Below are 15,000 nucleotides of genomic sequence, written 5' to 3' on the forward strand. Positions count from 1 at the left end.
TTCATCAATTTTTAACGAGGAATTTCATGGGAGCGATTGATAGTTCTACCTGATGAATAATCCAGCAGTACCTACCTTAGAGAGAGAGAGAGAGAGAGAGAGAGAGAGAGAGAGAGGACACCATTGCTCATACGTTTCGCCGTGATGAAGTTAGTTATGTATACATTTTTTTTCTGTTACCGCCACCGAAATTTATCAGAGTAATCCCGTGGCGTTATGGAGTGCTGGCCAAACATTTCTGTCCCGTGCAAGTAATTATTCACACACACACACACACACACACACACACACACACACACACATATGTAATAGTAGGTACACCGTCGCTTCCCTGCCCGCGTCACTTAGTTACCAAGCTACACCGTATCGTTGTGAAAGTGAAGTATGTGTGTACTTTTTCCCTGACGTGCTGTACAGAGCAGCACATTCGGGAAACTCCTCCAACACTCACCCGGCATGCGCCCAAGGGTGTCCGGGCGGAGAGAGTGTAATTCCATGCGTATTTAAGTATTGCCGTGTTCTATTCTCGTTCTTTTCTTTTGCATGCATTCTCATTTCAGCACCATTGTTTAGACTACGGATCCATTTGCTGGCTGCATTAAGCGTGTAATGGATTTTCTTTTTGTTGCCAGCAAGACCCCGTTTCTCCGTGCATGTTGGGTCACCCACGTGCGATCTTGAGCCCTGAATAACTGAGGTCTTAAAGGGAGTGAGAGAACCACAGAGAGTCCCGGAGACCCAATCCTGTCTCTTTATCGCAAGATTCTTTAAAACTGCGACCACCTCCTGCTTCTTATTTCTAGTGCCAAATGTTTCCGTGAATATGTTTACTCTTGAAAGAAAAGGAAAATAAAATGATGGAAAAGTGTACTTGTTTATAACTATTCGAGTTTTTTTGGTGTATATTTATCGCTGTTAAGCTATTCGAATAATTTACGCATAAAGACATTTGCAATATTTATAGTTCGTGTTTATTTGTGAGCACCGACCCTGAATGAATTAGAACCACGTTGTTGAGAGATTTATGAATAATGTACGTAAAATGATCAACTGAGTTACGTTTTATATTCTTAGTTGAGTGGCAATTTTTACTGTGGAGTGAAATTCATTCCCAACTCTCCCCCAATGAGGATCAATCCAATCAACCTTGAAAGTATAGTTGAGATGAGAGCGTGCCTGTTTACACGTAACTCTTCAAACTCACCTTTTTCTCTTTTTCCACCTGTGTCTTCCGTTTTGTAATTATATTCCGTGTAATGCAAATGAAAATACATATCTTCATATTTGTCGAAACTTTTCTTGCTTGCTGAAGAAATGAGTAGCATTAGGCAAACATCATCCTTCTACTTGGATTTAACTCTTTTCTCTGCTGTTTATGTTTTCTCTCTCTCTCTCTCTCTCTCTCTCTCTCTCTCTCTCTCTCTCTCTCTCTCTCTCTCTCTCTCTCTCTCAAACCTCTGGGCCGTCCATTACCCGTCTGCCTCTCACTTCTCCCGCCATTCTCTGTCACTCTGTTATTCTCTCCCTACCAATGGACCGCTGTCATTTTGATATCTGATCGAATTGAAATTGACTGAATAGACTTGGAGTTGAAGCTTCTACTTACTGCGGCAATGTGTGTCTGAGAGAGAGAGAGAGAGAGAGAGAGAGAGAGAGAGAGAGAGAGAGAGAGAGAGAGAAATATAGTTTGCTACATTTTTATTGACTAAAACTTCCAAGTAAACTTTCCTCATACTCCTCCTTCTCAACCCGTACTTCTTGCTCGTCTTCTTTTTCTCAGTTTCGCAATGCCTTAACTTCCTCCACGACTTCCGTTAACTATTCCACCAAAATCACGTACATCCTTTAATTCTTTTGCCTGTAATTTTGTTCAACTTTCTTCTTTTTTCGAACTACGTCATTCCCGTGCCCCAGTTATATATCATTCACCATCTTTTCGTTGTTATCTTATCTCCTTCCTTTCTGCCTTTTCTGCTTCCCCTCCTTCCTTTCTCTTTCCTTCATTCATTCCTCCCGATCGATCATTTTTTTCTTTCCCTGTCATATTTCTTTACTTTTATGTTATACGATACGATTTCTAGATATTTTTCACTCTGACATTTACAACAGTTGCTTCCTTATTTTACTTTTCATATGCTTTCTTTTTTTCACTCCTTTCCTCTCGTTCTCCTTATCTTTTCTTACCACATTCTTTCCCTTCATTTTCCTTATTTTCCAGCGTCTTCGAGCACCAGCGAGGGAGTTCAGAGTTGATGAGGAACGTTTAGGCTTCACATTTATCACACTGTTTCACCATAACGAATGATTTTACTTTAAAATCTATTGTAGAGGGAATTTCGAAGGAGGCGACGACGTGTGTGTAGGCGAGTGCAGGTGTGGGTGATGTCAGCAGGTGCAGGCGAAGTGAGTGGTGCGGGGTGTGGTGATGGAGGGCAGTTAGCAGCACCAGGAGCAGCGGAAAGGGAGGGACACCGGCACAACAAGAGCACAGGTGGTGGAAGGTGGAAGAGAATGGCTAGAGGGAAACTTTCTCTAAATATTGAACTTTGCTCGCGACATAATCCGGTTTCTTTTTCTCGCTTTCCAACCGTACACACCATTCCAGTTATTTCCTAATCCACTCACGGCCATTTCCAGTCACTTGTTCTTGCTGGTAGTGTTATTGTTTTCGTTGCTGCTGCCCTCTGCCGCCATGCCCTCGTAGTCACCGGTTTGTCAGTACCAGTCATGGTCTATTCTCAGCACTGGCGTTTCTTCTTCTGCTGTTGTCTCTTGCACTTTCAGGAGTTTTCACCTTTAGTTATTCCGAGAGATTCTTCACTGTTTGATGGATGTGGTGTGAGTTTGTCCAAGTCACTTTCACCATCCTGAAAGTCATTCAACTTGCAGCAGTCTTCAGAGGCCCTTATTTCTTATCATACGGTTTGGGTTCGTGTCATAATGAAGTATATAATAAAAATAGTCGTTCCTCAGTGCATTTCTTTTCGTCTATTACCACCCTTCTCCCATTCTTCTAAAAAGTGAATAAGTAAACGAAGTCTTTCACTTCTTATTACATCTTCAGTTTACTTCATACTCTTCCTTCTTTCCCACACAAGAACATGCGCAAAGCCATTCTTCATCGCATCTTCAATTTTCGTCCATTGCCTTCTTCCCCCATTCCTTGCTGTATCCATATCAACCGTGAGCAATTCCTGCCCCGGCCCATCCCTTCACAAGCGGCGCCCCGGTCAGAATCGCGTCATTGTGATAACGTAATGCAAATATTTCGGCCCCAACGTAAGCTGGATGGCGGAGGGTCGAAGCACGAGGGCGATGATGGTGGTGGTTGTGGTGTTTGTGGCGGTGGTGGTGGTGTGTGATGATGGTGGTGATGGTCGTGTTGGTGGTGTTATTGCTATCGTTTTTGTTTTCATTGTTGTTGTTGTTGGTGGTGTTTTGTGTTGCTTGTGGTCTTCCTTTTCTTCTTCTTTTTCTTCTTCTTCTTATTATTATTATTATTATTATTATTATTATTATTATTATTATTATTATTATTATTATTATTATTATTATCCTTCATCTTTTCTTCTTTTCTTTTCTTTTCATTTTTCTTCTCTTCTTCATCTTTTTCATCATCATCTTCTTCTTCTTCTTCTTCTTCTTCTTCTTCTTCTTCTTCTTCTTCTTCTTCTTCTTCTTCTTCTTTGTTTCCGTTTTCTTTATTTTTATCATTTTTCTTCCTCCTCCTCCTCCTCCTCCTCCTCCTCCTCCTCCTCCTCCTCCTCCTCCTCCTCCTCCTCCTTCTCCTCCTCCTCCTCCTCCTCCTCCTCCTCCATTTCCTTCTCTTCTGTTTTTTTTGCAGTATTTATTTTTGTCCCTCTTCATGTGAATCCATGTGTTATTCTTTTCTTTTTTACCATTTATAACGTTCGTTTCACTTGGGCAACCATTTTTCGTTTCTATTTTTATTTGCTCTATGCTTTTATTCCCATTCTATATAAATTTTTCTTTGGGTAAAGTTTGCGTGTCCCTTCCTGCCGCTTTTCACTCCTCGTCACACTCGTCAGAATCACCACCACCACCACCACCTCCACCTCCACCTCCACCTCCACCTCCGTTACCGCCGCCCCCGCCACCTCCGCCGCCACCGCCGTCGGGAAAACGAAAGGAAATAAAATAGTGAACCATGTATATTCTTTTTGCTGTGGTTTTTATTTACTTTTCTTTTGTTTTTCATTTCTTTTTAACTGTTTCGCATGCTCGTTTTCCATTTCTCTCACCTGTTCGATGGCGCCTTTCTTTGCGTCCGTGCTCTCTCTTTCTTTCTCCTCCTTTCCTTTGTTGTCTGTTCCTTTCGTTTCGTTTCTCTCATATCCATCCCTTTTCCATGACTTCCTTTCCCTCTTGTTTCTATTCTTTTCTTTCCTTTACTTAACTTTCTCTCCTCTTTTTCTTTTCATTCTCTTCCTTTCTAGTTCATTTCCTTCTTTTCTTTTTCCCTTTCTTTTCCTTTCCTTTTCATATTCATTCCTCTCCCTCTATTTTCGTTGTCTTACTTACTTTTCTCGTCTTTTCTCCTCCTTCCCTTTATCGTCTGTTTCTTTCCTCTCCTTTCTCTCATATTCATCACTTCCCCATCACTTCCCGTTTCTTTTCTTTCTTTTTTCTTCCATTTCCTTTATTCTTTTCGTTCTCTTTTCCTTTCCTTTCCGTACATTTCATTACTTTTCCTTTTTTCTTTCTTTTTCCTTTCCTTTCTTTTCCTTTTCATATCCATCCCTCTCCCTCTACTTTCATTTCCTTACTTTTCTCGTCTCTTTTCTGATTCCTTTTTTTCCTACTCTCCTTTCCTTTTCTCATTCCCTGTCCTTCCTTTATCATCAACGTAACTTTTTCTCCCACACCTTCTCTTCTGCAGTCTTAAGCCACGAACGACCCCTCACTATAGTCGTCTCCAGGTCAGAGGTCCTCACCTTGTAGACATTTTCAAGTCGTTTTTTTCATGCTAATTTATTTTGTTGATTTTTCCATTATGGGCAGAGAAAAAAAAAAAAAAAAAAAAATGGGAATTGTGTTTAAGAATGTGGCGCTTTTGTTTTTCCATCACCGTGGGCGGTCACCAATGTTTTTATGTAACTGTCAGTGTTCTTAGTTGGTCTCTTATTTATTTCTTTCCTTTCGTGTTTTGGTTTCCCTTGTGTAAATATTTTTTTTAATGGTCGTCTTGTGGGTACGGGTGAACCTTCGTTGGTATTCATGTTTGCAAATTTATAGGATGAGGCCTCTCCTTTTTTTTTTTTTTTTTTTGCCTTTTTACCACCTTTTCTCTTTCTTTCCATTATTATTCGATTTTCAAGACCTTCCAACATGTTTCGCCTGCCATTTCAATATGTTTTCTGGCACCAACCTACCCTCACACCCTCAGCCACCTACCATCCCCTTCCTCCACTGCTTCCTCGTTCCTTACCTCCTCGCTCTCCATCCCGCTAACACTGCCTCAGTAAATCCCTCTTTTATCTCGCATCCGACAACCTTGAAGAAACGTGGCCCCCAAATCCCCTTCACTCGGCACTAAACCTCACTAAGTCCCACCGTCACCGCCTCCCTCCTGCCGCTAACAACCTCTTATCGAATTCCGAAGGTGGTGTTGGTTGGGCTCGCGCGATCTGAGGAGCGATCGTCAGATTTATTTGCTGCTCCAGGCCACCTCGCACGATCACCAAAACAGCTGATATTTTCACCCTGATGTAGTGGCCAAACGCTAGTGCCTCGCTCATCCCCCCCCACCTCCCATGTACAGCTTGCCGCCTCACCTCAGTGCCCGTGACTTCTGTGAGCAGGGAGGCAAGAAAGAAAGAGGCTAGGAAGTGATCAGCTCCTGGTTCTTAAACTGGAAGAGATGCATTTGATGATTTTTTAAACTTCAAATTCATGGTCATCCGTTTTCAGATATGTATTTCATTCTATCTTTTTCTTTTTACTTTAGCTTCCTCTGCTGTTCGTGAAGATACAAAATATCGAGTAGCTCTTTTTGGCGTCTCTTGACTTTGATCCACGCCAATTTTCCATTCAGTATATCAGTAAAGCCTCGCCACCAGACTCGTGCCCCTGGGAACTGCAGTCCTCCTCCTCACTTGCTTTCCGTACTCGCTTCTCCTTTTCCTTCGTCTTTTGCTCGAATACCTCGTTTTTCCTCCCGCGCGTTCTGAGAAGATGCAGCAACCCGCCTACTTACCTCCCAATATCAATATCTTAATACTGCTCGCTTCCTCCACGCCTAGACCACCACTCCTTTTCTTTACCTTCGCACCACCAGCTTCCCTCAGGCTCCTACACCTCGCCCACACATAGGTAAGACCCGTGCATCTAGTCTTTCAATCGTGTTTAGATTACAAAAGGCTCGCGTTCCAACTTGTACAACTGTCTCAACTTAGCACTACTACCTTTTCTTACGTCTTTACCTCACCTACACACACGCCCAGACAAGCACTACACCTACCACTGCCTAACTATACTGCCTCCTTTTCTCACACTCGTGCACCTCTCTTGCACGCAAGTATTTCCGCTTCAGTACTCCACCTCCCTTTGAAATTGAGATAAGGGTGCTGGAAGACCGCTCTGGAACACCAACGCAACAGCTACACAACATAGTTTTTGTACCACCTTCCCTTTACATTACAGCACGTTTCTATACCTCGTCTCTACACAGTTACTGCTACACCGACACTCCACCGTCTGTTACCATTGAGATAAGACCTCTGGGAGACCTTTAGGTACCTCCCGTAACATTCCACGCTGATTAACTCTCCAGCTTAACCTTACCGTCGGCTACCTAATGCTCAGGTGCACTTCACACGGCGGCAGTAGCAGGTGTAAGACTCGGCTGCAAAGTGGAACGTACCATACAAATGAAGCAAGTTAAGTGTGATAAGTGTGATTTTGGACTGCACGGAATACGTGTTGCGTTTCAGGCGTCCGCGTAACACAGGCATTGATCATGGCCCTTTGATGCATTACCGTGAAAGCTTACCCAGTTTCCCAAGCTTTAACTGAGCGAGCCAGAGAGAGAGAGAGAGAGAGAGAGTATACCATCCCACAAGAAAATTGTATTAGGGATGAGAAAAAAAAAATGAAAAGATAAAGTAAAATAAGAGTTAAGAAGAGTGGTAAAGTTCAGATAGTTAGTGGGAAGGATTACAAGGTTAGGTGCAGCTTCCTAAGATACAAGGTTACTATATTAAGGTTGATATTCCACTCCTGCATACCTGATCTACTGCTTTTAATTTTCTACTTACAGGTCAACCTGCTTGACTGCTTGGATGTAAATTCATTTGGCAGTCTGTTTGTCTTGTCTTACTTTTTTCCTATCTTAATCAAATTGATCAGTTTATTTTTCTGTTTCTTAGCTAGTGTCTATATACATATCATACTGATTATCTCAAAGTGTGTGTGTGTGTGTGTGTGTGTGTGTGTGTGTGTGTGTGTGTGTGTGCGCGTGCATGTGCATAGGGTTAGTGTATGAGTGGATGGCAATGGATAGCATGGTTATGTAGTGTCACAGACTTGCTGTGTTTGACATTCATGTCTATGTTGGCCATGACGTGATTGTACGAGCTTCATCTCCTGGAGCGACAACAGGATATGCAAGCAAGAGGTGGACGTGGCAGCTTGACGGTGGCTGCTGGACGAGGCGGCAGGTGATTTACTTTGGCCTCCATCATTTTATTGGTGGGGCTTATTGCGGCCACTGGACCGCGTGAGGATGGCTGTGAGGCTCCTGCGCCTCCTCGGTTATGTGCCTGTTAGAAAGCAAGGAAGCTGCCTTTGCATTTTAATAGGAAGTTGAGGAGGGTGGCAGGAAGCAGTGAGCAGCGGAGCGGTGGTCACAGGTGGCCGGCACGGCGGTGATCGTTCTGGGTCAGTGTTTCTAACTAGTCGCAATGCCATAACTTTCAGATGGATCAGTTGCGTCATTTCCTTGAAAGTGCACGAGGATTAAGTTTGTCAAAGTCAAATCATCGCATGCTGACTTTAGCGCTGACGGCTGGCATTCTGCCGTGGACGGTAAGTTTGGTGTAGAGCTGCGTGTAGCGTTCCGAGAGCCCAGAACTTGCTGTATTCAGCTTTAAATTGCTCATAATTTTATTGCCGACTAAAGAGAACATAATAATCGCATAGTTATTGGCTCTTCCCATTATAGATAATTTTCAACGTTACTGGATTTCCATTCAGTAAAATGGCAATACTATCATCAAAGAAGCATGGAGTCCCTTAAGGGTGTTAATAAGGGCCATAATCAACAGCCTGTTATCAGTCAGGCGGAATAAATAGGCAGCAACTCACTACGTAGCTGCACGTAGCAAATTTAATGACCACAGCTACCATAAAAGTGAACTGCGGCCATTACCAACACAGCTGGCAAGAGTTTACACCGCGGCTTTATTACACAGCAAAAAGGCAGTACCATCAGTCCTTTGGCGGCAATTGTCACGCCGCCCATTGCGTCATAATAGAGGAGCACCCATAACGAGGAATGTCCATGCTTTGGGTGATTTTCATTATTATGGGCGCTAACGGCTTCCATATGTCCACTGCTTTATAATGAAGACATCAAGGACAGGTTGTTATATTCCATAGTAACTCATCTCGTAATGGCCAAAGTGTACGCCAATGTTTGTTCTTCCTTTGTGTTCCACCTTGTCGTTGCAATAACCGCAATGGAAATCCATTGAAAGGTCACAAGGATATCCAGGAAGCAATGAGGGAAAAGTCATATGGAAAAAAAGCACTCAGCAATACGGCTTGCTCATTATCGCGGCAATGCTAAGCGGCCCCAAACTGCTGCAGCGTACTCGTTCATACAGTTGAGCTTTGATATTCACTGATGAAACTTCTGTTCAATCATAAAAAAACCTCTCTCTCTCTCTCTCTCTCTCTCTCTCTCTCTCTCTCTCTCTCTCTCTCTCTCTCTCTCTCTCTCTCTCTCTCTCTCTCTCTCTCTCTCTCTCTCTCTCTCTCTCTCTCTCTCTCTCTCTCTCTCTCTCTCTCTCTCTCTCTCTCTCTTCAATATTGTGTAGTGCCAAAATATCACTCTTTACTGTCATATTTTAATCGAGAAGCTTCATCTTATATTCATCATTGTTTGTGATTACAAGAGTCTTTACTATTGACTATTTATCCTTGGGATTTCAATTTATTTTCACGTGGAGTTTGACGTACGCAGTTTTTTTCAGGCAGCGGATTAACCTTTGCCTTGATGGCGTGATTTAACATTTCTAGCGATTACTTGTCAAAGCGATGCTGCTCTCCCTCTAACGCCCGACAGGTGTTGTTTTTCATCACTGTTCAAACACGGTAATTGCATGGTTGTGTGTGTGTGTGTAATTCACGACGGTCGTCCTCTGGTCACCCAGTCAGCCTTCCCCATTACGGAGCGTGTGTATTGATAGTGTGCTAGTGTCACCAATTCTTCGTGATCTTTTCTCTTTATTATATTCACCGTATTGTGATGAACTTCCATAGAATGACTTTCTCTTGTAATGGCTATGATGTAATGCTCTATGGTCGATAAGCTACTACTACTACTACTGCTACTGCCACTACTACTGCCACTACTACTGCTACTACTACTACTATTGCTACTACTACTACTACTACTGCTACTGCCACCACTACTACTACTACTACTACTACTACTACTACTATATATATATACTACCTTTGCTACTACTAATACTTACCACTTTACTACTACTGTTTTTACTACTTTTACTGCTTTTAAAGCTAATGTGTGTGTGTGTGTGTGTGTGTGTGTGTGTGTGTGTGTGTGTGTGTGTGTGTGTGTGTGTGTGTTTTACTGTTTGATCTGCTGCAGTCTCTGACGAGACAGCCAGACGTTACCCTACGGAACGAGCTCAGAGCTCATTATTTCCGATCTTCGGATAGGCCTGAGACCAGGCACACACCACACACCAGGACAACAAGGTCACAACTTCTCGATTTACATCCCGTACCTACTCACTGCTAGGTGAACAGGGGCTACACGTGAAAGGAGACACACCCAAATATCTCCACCCGGCCGGGGAATCGAACCCCGGTCCTCTGGCTTGTGAAACCAGCGCTCTAACCACTGAGCTACCGGGCGTGTGTGTGTGTGTGTGTGTGTGTGTGTGTGTGTGTGTGTGTTTAATATTAAAAAAAAAGTAACTGTTTAGGAGTATTTTGTATTATTTTTGCTGGATTATTTTTTTGTTTCTGTATTTGGGTTAATATGAAACTAATACGAGAAATAATGCGCGAATATTAATTGCATTCACGTGTGTACCTGTTGAATATCAGAATATCCCGATGTCATGTGCGTATGAAGTTTGAAATTAAATTGGAGCTTTTGATGTCCCTCCATTGATGTTGTATTTAGTACCTAATACTCGCACATTATATGGTATTATTGCATATTTTGTTTCACACTAATAATGAATTTCGGTTAGGTTATTCTGGATGTATATTTTCATTGGACACCGTTTTGAAGCTCATATTAATTCAGCATTACGGAGAAGAGAGTGATGACATTAAAGGAGAAAATATAAAAGGGAAGAATGAAGAAGATATGATAGTGGTGATAAGAATGATTACGACGATGATCATGCACAACCAAACAACTAGACTCTCTCTCTCTCTCTCTCTCTCTCTCTCTCTCTCTCTCTCTCTCTCTCTCTCTCTCTCTCTCTCTCTCTCTCTCTCTCTCTCTCTCTCTTATATTCAAGATAAAGTCAACTTGTGCTCTGCGTGAAAAGTTTCTTGTTTGAGGTTTACCCTTAGCAGCAGCGAGACCAAGTGTAGTGGGAATGTGGCGGGCAAGAGTGTGACATTTGCCAAGAAGAAGGTGAGCGGAAGTGTCGAGAGCTGCAGTAAAGGGTTGAGATCGCATTGAAGGTAAATGATAAGAGGGGAAAATAATCTGGCAGGGAACGAGTACACTTCTTTTCTTTTAGGCATTTAATTTTTGCAAATATAAAGTTACTCGCCTGGTAAATTCGTTGGTGAAATGTTGGATGTAAAAATGGCATATTACTGCAGTGTGCTTACGGAGTCTCCACAGCCAAAAACTTGCACGTGTTAAGCATTTTACTTCGATTTTTTATTGGATGAGGTTGGTCAGAGAGAGAGAGAGAGAGAGAGAGAGAGAGAGAGAGAGAGAGAGAGAGAGAGAGAGAGACTTTCTAATGTATTCTTAGAATAATCGACTTCACTACTAATTGGCAATGCAATTTACTTATTAATTAAGTCCTCGAGGAGTGTACGCAGTGTTTTCAATAGCATTTCTGATAAAGGTATTATGAATATCTGTTGGTGTTTCTTCCTTTTCTGTTCCCAGAATCATGTACTGAGACACTAACAATGTTCCTTCAATTACATATATGCTGAGTATTGGCACTAAGCATTGATAAGTGCATTAGTAAGAGTCCCTGTTCTGAAGCTGTGCGTGGCTGGGGCTGAGCTACATGTGAGTGTGTAGTAGCTAAGAAACACCTTCCACCCAACATTAACAAACTGCCAGTTCGCCAGTCAGACAGTTAACACACTTTGCTCTTTCATTTCTGTTCTGATAGTCTTAAGTCACTTTCGTTCTCTCTCCATTGACTGTCAGTGCTAGACTACGATAATTTAACAACTTTCACCGTTTTCATCACCACCATCGTACGTGTGCACTTCAGTAAACATCAACCTAACCATATGAATGCGTAAAACATGAATAAAGAATGAGAAATAATAAGAAAAACTCACCTTAATTAATTCATTCTTTCACTCTTTTCAGTTCAAAAACTTCATTTTACTTTCGCTGCTGTCTTGTTTTAGGTATGTCTTTCAGTTCCGCGGCGTATTCCGTCTTTCCTCAGCTGTTTATCTTTTCAAGTAAAATAAATAAGGTACAGTTCTTCCTTTGAGATTATTTGGATATTTACACTTTTTTTGTCAGTTTTTGCCGTCTTACCAAATGAGGTCTTTCCGCTCCTTGTAAGAATGAATGTCGGTGAATTAATCAAGGGTCAACAAAGATTGCACTTTCTTCTTTCTTTTTTACGTATCCAGAGTGAATATCATTCAGAAGTACAATTGTGTTCTTAAAAAAAAAATCTTGTACTGAATTATAAACTAAAGAGCTTCTCATATAATTCCTCTTCTACAAAGAGAGAGAGAGAGAGAGAGAGAGAGAGAGAGAGAGAGAGAGAGAGAGAGAGAGAGAGAGAGAGAGAGAGAGAGATTTTAAATTTTAGTGATTGATTGATAGATTAAATGTCAGATGGTTACTGATTCTAATTGCTTTTATTATTTATTTCAGGTGAGAAAGCCACATGACGCTACATTTGTAAGTACTGTGAATGTATGCATCCACCTATTAGTATATCATGTTGAAAAGCGATTGAGGGATTGAGGGAAGACACCGAGTGAATGTAACACTAGCATGAACACAAGTGGTAGTACGTCAAGATGATGGTTGTGGAGGTGAACATTTCTGAATGGAAAGATTACTACGATACTTAATTCATCTTAGTATCTTGTTGACTGTTATAACGAGAAAAAAGTAAAACCACTTGCAGTAAAAAAAAACATTGGGTTACGCTGTTGTTCTTTTGTTACCACTGCCCTTTTCTAAATCTCACTTACATTAGACGATTATTATAGCAGTACTTTTATATTTTATCACTGTAGAACATCCTGGGAAATGTTTATACTCTCCTCATTCCATGCATGTTCACCTCGTCTTTAATTGATTATGGCGAAGGGAAGAAGTTCAGATCTTGCTTCATTTTTATTTACTCTCAGTAAAGACATTGAATATTCAGAGCCCTTTAACTGCAAGAATCTCCAGTGAACTTCAAAGAAATAAGAATTCACAAGAAAAAGGGAAAGGGAAAGAATGCATGCGTTGAATTATAGATATGCTCAAATAAATGTCGTCTGTGTACTTTCGTGTTCTGTCTGTAATAAAATATTTAAAGTAAATACAGACACGAGGAGAAACAGTTAAAAAAATCATTTATCTTGCGTTAGTTTACGTATATTGTTGAGTGGGAAAGGGGTAAGGTAATATAGTTAGGCATTACCTCTTTAATGCAGAAGGTAAAGGAGAAACAAATAGTAAGAAAATATATTTATACTGATTTATTTTTGGTATATTGTTGGGAAAGGAAGAAAGTTACGTTTACTTTTAGCATTCTCTTTTTAATACATTTTTTTCCTCGATGTATTATTGAAAAAAGGAAGAAATACACATATTATTTTCAACACTACTACTTTCACTATAACATTAAAAAAATATATATGGTTCTTGATACACAATATTTACTTGTACATTCATTCGCTAATACAGAACCTCATATATTCCCAAACCATGAACAATAATTTTGACTGTACATTTATTATTAAACTCGGAGAATATAAACTCTAATACCCAAAATACTTACCGCATCATATGAAGATAAACATGAAGTGCGTGCTTTCTCCTGGGAGGGAGTGGCTTAGTTTGCAGCGGTAGAATGCTTGGCTTGGGAGGGGCTCGGGAGAACCTGGGCAGGACGGAGTGGAGGGTGGAGAGGACACTTGAGCAAACCAGGCATAATTAATAACCCGAAAGCAGAGACCGTGTTTTCCGGAACTTGTAGTCCCTGAATGAACAAAAGTTCTGGGACGATGCTATAGCTTGATGGAATGGAAATCCAGGAATTGAAGGAAGGGGAGAAACTTGTGAATGTTGATGATAATTTTGGATGCTAATTACGTGTTACTGTAAAGAACTACACTATTGACTTGCAGGAGGATGTTTTTTATATTTTTTTTCACTCAACACTTTAACCCATTTATTGCTATCTGGCACATCTTCATGGAGGACATTTCTCCTGGTTCTACAGCCATCTGTAAATATTAGAGTGGTTAGCAAATATAAAATCTGTTATTTTTCATCTATTTCTTTCTTATTGGTGAATATAAGAACACACATTGGTTTTAGTAGTTTGAATTGTTGCATATAGCAATGGGAGTGTTAAGCAATGTAGGAACACCAATTTGATGATCTAGATTATGCAAATGACCAGACTTCTTTCAATTTACACGAATAGAATAGGAACGTTCATATATGGTAGGAAAATATGAATTTAAAGAACAGTTTACTTAATAGACACGATTATTTCGGCTCTATAAAGATCTAAACAGATAAAATGGAAATGACAGGAGGAAAAACACAAGTATATTTAATATAATGAATTTAACCAAACAAATTGCCAGTAAATCGTTTTGCTACCTTTGGGATATTTCTTTACGTTTTGTGCCACTGTAATGAGTGAAAAAAAAACAAGCAAAAATAAAGGAAAGGAGGGAAAGAAAGGAAAAGTGCATGGATAAAAATAGGGAATAGAAATTTCATTCTCTCTTTTCTTATGTTAACCTATTGAAGAAATTAATGTAGGAAGAAAAAGAAAAAAAAGCTGTAAGAATTTTAAAGTTACTATTGGAAAAACACGAACAAATGAGAAGAAAAAGCGTGGAAATATGTCAATTATAGAACCCGTTACACGTCAACAGTGGCATACGGTGCGTTCATAAAGTAACACTGAGCCAACGCACTCATTTCACGTCTTTCACTGGGTTAGACTAGAAAGCGTAGCAGTACAAAAACTGCACTCAATTAAGAGTATATTTATAGTTCATTCCACTATACACCGAAATAATTTTCCCCTTAACTCTCCCTGTACTACCACATTAACGTTATTATATTCTGGACGCCATCAGAGAATGTTGTGAAGGCGCAGGTGATATAAAAAAAGACAGAAAGAATATGTAAAAAAAGAAAAGGAAGAAAACAGATGCTTATTCCATACTAATGAGTATTTACTAAAATCCATTAAATCTGGTTGTTCTTATAAAGCTTTCAAATTGAATGTTTTAAAAATGAAATAAAAATGTATAGCTGAGACAAGGTAGTTACATTTGGATTTAAGAGATAAGTCTCTCTCTCTCTCT

At 40.5% G+C, this 15,000-nt stretch overlaps 1 protein-coding gene across 6 annotated transcripts in view; it reads left to right on the forward strand.

The window, feature by feature from the left end:
- Positions 1 to 15,000, forward strand: part of LOC123498727 (amphoterin-induced protein 2-like) — a 437,692-nt gene that overhangs the window by 160,901 nt on the left and 261,791 nt on the right. The window lies entirely within an intron of this gene.

Source organism: Portunus trituberculatus, chromosome 48, assembly GCF_017591435.1.
Source record: "Portunus trituberculatus isolate SZX2019 chromosome 48, ASM1759143v1, whole genome shotgun sequence".
Classification (NCBI taxonomy): Eukaryota; Metazoa; Arthropoda; class Malacostraca; order Decapoda; family Portunidae; genus Portunus; species Portunus trituberculatus.